The sequence below is a fragment of the Xiphophorus hellerii genome, chromosome 18 (genome assembly GCF_003331165.1).
Source record: "Xiphophorus hellerii strain 12219 chromosome 18, Xiphophorus_hellerii-4.1, whole genome shotgun sequence".
Lineage (NCBI taxonomy): Eukaryota > Metazoa > Chordata > Actinopteri > Cyprinodontiformes > Poeciliidae > Xiphophorus > Xiphophorus hellerii.
The window spans coordinates 19,323,456-19,329,949 of record NC_045689.1 but is presented as its reverse complement, the minus strand read 5'-3'; positions in this window follow the sequence as shown (position 1 = coordinate 19,329,949).

Sequence of the window (6,494 nt, the reverse complement as noted above, 5' to 3'; positions counted from 1 at the left end):
GTGCAGTGATTAGAGAAAAGTAGAAAATGGCACAACACCTGAGACTTTGACCCCTACATTAAGGATCAATTTCTCTTGTCCTATCAGTTTTGAAGAAAAATCCTTCAGTTTTTATTGTAGAGTTAAGAGAACAAATTATATTATCCTAGGTATAACGGTTCGATCGGGTTCGATTGTGCCATGTGGTGACCTACAATGGGCACAAAATAATGGCTACAAGTCCAGTTAACTAATTTTAAAACCAGGCATTAATCAATGCTTTACTACAATCTACCTGCAGTCCATGTGGCTAGTGTCAGTCCTGACTGAATGAAAATCATTAGAACCCATTTATGTCACGTTAACGAAGAACAGCGAAAAGTTACCGGGTTTATCAACTGCGGTAGCAATTTCACTCCAACTCCTCCCCTTGTCATTTCTATATTCTTTGCACTAAATGTTGAATAAACATTAATGTTGTTTCCACGTATCATCTCCAATGTCCGCTGGACTTCGGGTTGCGCCGTATCAGTTGTTCGGGATTCCGCTCTGTAATTTACCCTCAAAAACCCCGGAGGAGAATCCGCGCTTTCTGATTGGCTACCTGTCACATTCAACAGGCTGCGTTAACGCTCCCAGTCGGGGAAAACCCCTGATTTAGATTGGAGCGACCACGACGATCTACAGTAACACACCACACACTACAGGATGATGGGTTATGAAAGCGACAATCTTAGAACGACCAACGTTCTAAGATTGTAGTAAGGGGAAAATCTGGGCAAAAAAATTGTGCAGTGTAAACTATTGCATCAAGTAGTTGGATATGCCCATCTTCTCTATTTAAATCTAATTATTACTATAGGGCAACATAGTATACAGACTTCATAGTCTGCAGTCTTTTGGTTGAATGCAGTATTTATTTACACTTTGGCTTTATGTTGTTTAGTTTTTATTATAGTAAATTTTTTGTTAATGGAGACTGAGAATCCATTTTATTTTTGTTTTTGGTTGTTTTGTTTATCAGTTGCTGTGTTAAGTGGTCTTTTGAAAATAATGTGTATCTATCTTTGGCAGGAAATCGCATGCATTATTATGTCATTTCCATTAAATCAGTGTAAAAAGGTCTTCAAACAATATTATCGTTTATCGCAATAATTTTTGAGACAATTAATCGCTCAGCAAAATTTGTTATTGTGACAGACCTACTCAGAAATATAGTTTGGATGCATTTTTATTTCTTTCCTACTTACGGAAGGTTTCTGTTTATATCATAGGTTTGTGGTGCCTTTCTATCCTAAAGAAAGATATAAAACTTCAGATATTTCACAATAAGATATTAACATTCATGGAAAAACCTCACATAACCTTATATTAAAGCAGAAAGTACCGTGACCACCGTAAGAAAGGCTTACAGTATTCAATTATGCCGCATAACTGATACGTACAGTTTTGCGAGGGAATGCAAAAGAAAAAAATTCCCCATGTCCCCTAAGGGGCTCCGTATGAAACACATGCACTGCATATTTGATGATTCTGTATCGAGATTAAGGATTCTGTAGTCCCTTGAAGGCTAAATGCACCGTAAATGCTTAACCACAGTCTCAGCCTGAGGGCTACGTTAAACTTATTCTTAATATTCCTCTAATGGCAAATCTTGGCACTGCAAGTGTTCGCACTTACGCTTTCCGTATTTTCCAAGAGATACAAAGAAAAACAAGTGGGCACACAGCAGCATTTCTACACACACATTTATCGATCAAAGCTCAAGACGCAGACGCTATTTTCATTCATCCTCCTAAGTGTCTCCAGGCTCTTGCTATTGATTCTCTTTTACTGTGTATTCATTTCAGAGGGAGAGAAAACCTGCCACTGGCTCCCCTTTCAACACTTCTCTCCAAATTTATCGACTGTGTAGCAAGTCTCGTTCCATCCTCAGTCTCTGGATTTTTACTGCAGCTGGTTTATTGAAATGGTCATATGTTATTATTCAGATGCATGTATTTAAACTATAGTTGATTTTTATCTCCAGGGTGGAACTGTTGAGGAAAGTATTCATGCTTTTTATTTTTATTTTACCCTTTATGAATAAAAAAAAAAAAAATCTGAACCTATATACATCCTCATTTTATTAGCAGTGGAAATAAAAACTGGGTGAATGTAAAAGAATGTTTATATCTCATTACTTAGTGCTGGAAGAGGTAAAGAAACAGGGTAAAAATGTCATCCTGAAATCACATGCAGTATATTCACTTCTTATTCTGTTACTGAGAAGTCTTGTGATCATAGTCCCTTGTTGCTGTTGCTCCATCACTCATTTTTTCCCTTTTACATGTCAACAAAAAAAAATCAAGGAAAAAGGACAGAGTATGTACAAAGAGTAACTGTCTCTCTGCTGGTAGTGGGTTGCCTTTGAGACCAAAAGAGAGTGAGATATGAATCTGTAAACTGCTCTGATGATCAGTGTATGTTCTTTTTCTTTTTGTCTGTGTGGGTGTTCAGAAGAGGGTTTTGGCTCAGATGACAGCAGAGGAAAATCCCCACACAACTCTAGCCTTTGCCTAACCTTGCTGTCCAATTACATTCACACTGTGATTGATCAAAAATGGGGACATCAATGTCAAAAAGTCTCATCCAGTCATTACTAATGACTAATAATCAACCGGCGTGGCAAACTCTACAGCCATGTCTACTTGACACGCTGCCTCGGAAAAGAATCTTTTACCTAATAAGAAGGGAATCAAACCACAAAGTTAAATCAAGCACAAAATGCGGAGAGAGATCTGGTAGTTAGTGTTAGTGGCTATTTCAATCTTGAAGCCTGATAGCGCTTTTCTAATTAGCTATCAGTGTTAATAAAGTTTACTTAAAGTTTTTGGCAGGGATAAAATGAAAGAAGAGTCAGATTTAAGTAAGTGTGTTTTCCTGAATGCAGTCATGTCCTAAGCTAAGGGCAGGTCAATAAAGAAAAGGAGTCATCAGTTTTGTTTAGATTTTTTTCAACATTTCTTCAGAATATTACAAAGACGTAAGCATGGTTTGAATTCAGGAGCACCTGAATGGGAGCTACAAATAATCTTAGGTGGCACACTCAGACCAAAAGCTGAATAACCACAACATTATGTGGTAATGAGCTATGAGTTTTGTATGGTAGCCCGTTTACGCCACTCAGTTAAAAAAATAAATAAATTATCTCATTATAATGATAGTATCATGATAGTATCTCAAAATAATGACATAGTATCTCATTATGATAGTATCTCTCATTATAATAAGATACTATCTCAAAATAACGAGATACTATCTCAAAATAATGAGATACTATCTCATTATAATAAGATACTATCTCAAAATAATGAGATAGTATCTCATTATACTATCTCATTATTATAATGAGATATCTCATTATAATGAGATACAATACTATCTCACTTATTTTAAATGCTTTATATGAATAGCTGCACATTTAATATGCATGTCTTAAAAATCTGACATGACATTTGCAAAGCATTGCTTGAAAAAACAATGATAGGTTTCCTTCTGCTGTCGCTATTCTCCAAGCATCCTGTTGCCAGCGACCCCCAAAGATACCCTTCTGCTGCTGCTATCCCCCAGGCATCCTGTTGCCAGCAACCCCCAAAGTTCCCCCTCTGCTGTCGCTATCCCCCAGGCATCCTGATGCCAGCGACCCCCAAAGATACCCTTCTGTTGTCGCTACCCCCCAAGCATCCTGTTGCCAGCAACCCCCAAAGTTCCCCTTCTGCTGCTGCTGTCCCCCAAGCATCCTGTTGCCAGGAACCCCCAAAGATCCTGTTCTGTAATTAAAAAATCCAGGGTGGCACCCAATACCTTAGCGTTCCCGACTGACACATATTAACAAAAATACGCCCGACTCTCCGAATCATCGTTGGTTTTGGCGTTTCTTCCGGGACGTTTTCTTAATTTTCCTCAACGGTTTCTTCTCTTTGTGGGACATCATTGGTTTTTTTTGTGCCACCCGTGATTTTATCCTTTCATGCTTTAACTTCATAGCAACAATTTCTTTATTGAGCTCTTCATTTTCCCTTTCAAGCCAGTCCAGTTCTTTAGTCTTTTCTCTCAAAGAGTCCGCTACATTTTTTCTCAATGTTACCTGTTTCTGTTCCAGTGTCACATTTAGTCTTTAGTCTTTAAGTTGCTGTATTGTTGATCTTGTTTCATCCAGTTCCAAATTAAGTTTCCTAATTTGCTTCTTGTAGTACTCATTTGAATTTACAAGGATGTTATTCTCCGCTTGATAGCTCTCTGCGTTGTCAGTCCTGTTAAGGCGCTCAAGTTTTATCTTGAGGCTTTCCACGGTCTTCTGAAGCTGCTCGTTCTCTCTTTGCAGCTTCCGATGGTTCTTCTGCAAAATGTCAATTTTGGTCCACAAGAAATCCTTTTCTGCCATCTTTACGCTCTGGTTCAAACTTTAAACTGCAAATTAATTTCTCTGTGGAATCTGTGAATACAAAGACAGTCACCAGTGATATCATAGACAGGATGAGTAACATCACTGTTTGACATCCAAGCCACAAGAAGTCTGTTGGGTGTGGGGGAGACGTGAGGGGGGATGTGTTTTTTTTTTTACTTTATTCACAGACACACTGTATAACGACAGAGTGAAACATTTGTTCTGCCTCAAGAAAAAACAAATACAGATATATATATTTGAGATAAAGAAAAAGCTAAGGGGCTTCAGTTCCCAACTGTTCATTTGCAGTGCAGTACAGCTTTCAATTGTTTTAATAGCTATTTTTTGTCTTTGATAGTCAGGATATAAAACTTAACTTTATTGTAAAATGCAGCAAGGCATGGCTTCCCCTACCTGGAACAATGAATATGATATTTAGCTAGTGACAATAAAGGATTTATGAGAAACTCTGAACTGTTGAGCTTTTAGTGGGGCCAAGTAAGACATCTTCCCATAACAGCATAAATTGTGCTTCTATGTTGTTGTGGATAAAGTCAAACCGATTCTGCCAAAAAGCATCAACAAAGGGACAGTGTCAAAACAAGTGGACAACAGTTTAAGGATATGAATCACAAAACGTACAATTTACATAAAATTCTTTCTTGAATATAAAGTTCACATAAAAGGATTAGTGCAAACATCTGCGATAGATTTTCATTTTAAACGAGTCAGATATTCTGAAGAAGGAAGTGATATTTTTGTGATTTTGTCGTGTAAATTGTTCCAATGCTATGCTAAGCACAACTTCTAAGCTTCCACTTCAGTCTTGTCACATAATAAGAAATGACAATATTTAACATTAACACAGCCTGCTATAGTTTTTGGTTTGTAAACATCAAAGTTTTAGACACGTAGCGTTCTCTCAAAATAGACGAGGATTCTTCTGCAAAGCTACTGGACTACTTGTTTGGCAACACTAAAGCGGTTTCCTGCATTTACTGGCTGCCCTCACAGAGGAGCAGCTGAGAGACGTACCACAGCTTTTTATGGAAGCCCGTTTCCGGCACTCTGTTAAAAAAAATAAATAAATTATCTCATTATAATGAGATACTATCTCATTATTTTGAGATAATTATTTTTTTTTACAGCGTGGCGGAAACGGGCTTCCATAGTTTTGGGACGAAAGAAGCGAGGGATAAGCTACAAGCTTTTAAAAGTGGTGTGCATAAAGACTGTCTATGCATTTGTTTTACACAGCAGGAAATGATGGGCCGGGTCACTTCTGGTGTAGCATATTTGCTTAGTATGAACTGTGAACAGAAAGCACAGTGGCTACAGTAGCTGCTCCTAATATCTGAGGTAAGCGGTTTTCTCAGCAATGGCGGACTTCTTCAGCCTGCCACAGCGTCAACCGCTAAACACAATAAGCAAAGAGCGGCACAACAATAAACAGATATACAGTACTCACTACTGACGTCACTGTAAATCTACTCCAACATAACTTTCATTAACTGAACTCAAATACATATGTAGAAAATATTTTGCGGCCCTATTACAGCTGACAAACCGAGCCCACACGAGCGCTAACCACTGGAATCATTACTTTAGCCTTCTGCTAACTCCAGCGTCACATTCGGCTCGGCAGGTCGGTTCTATTGAAGCACCTTTTTTCTGCCAGACGGTACTTACGAGAGGCTACTAGCGTTACAATCAATATATATTATTTATGGCTCAGCTTACCTGTGAACACAAAGCACAGCGATTATAGTAGTTGCTCCTAATATCTGCTGTAAGCTGTTTTCTCAGCAATGGCGGACTTCTTCAGGTTGCCAGTGTCAACAGCTGTTGCATATGGTGCTGAGCGCCCTCTGATGGCGAAATTCACACATTGTAATAGAGTCTAACTAGTTTCTCGCTGGAAGTAACCTTTAACATAAAAAATAAAATGGGGGGCAAAGGAGGGCTGCTATTTTCATGCCTTGTTCTCTTTCCTAGTGTCACACATTACTAAACAAAAAACTTTATTGAGAGCAAACAGTAAAGGGGTTGAATACAAACTCCTTTTGGATTTCTGCTTATAGCAATT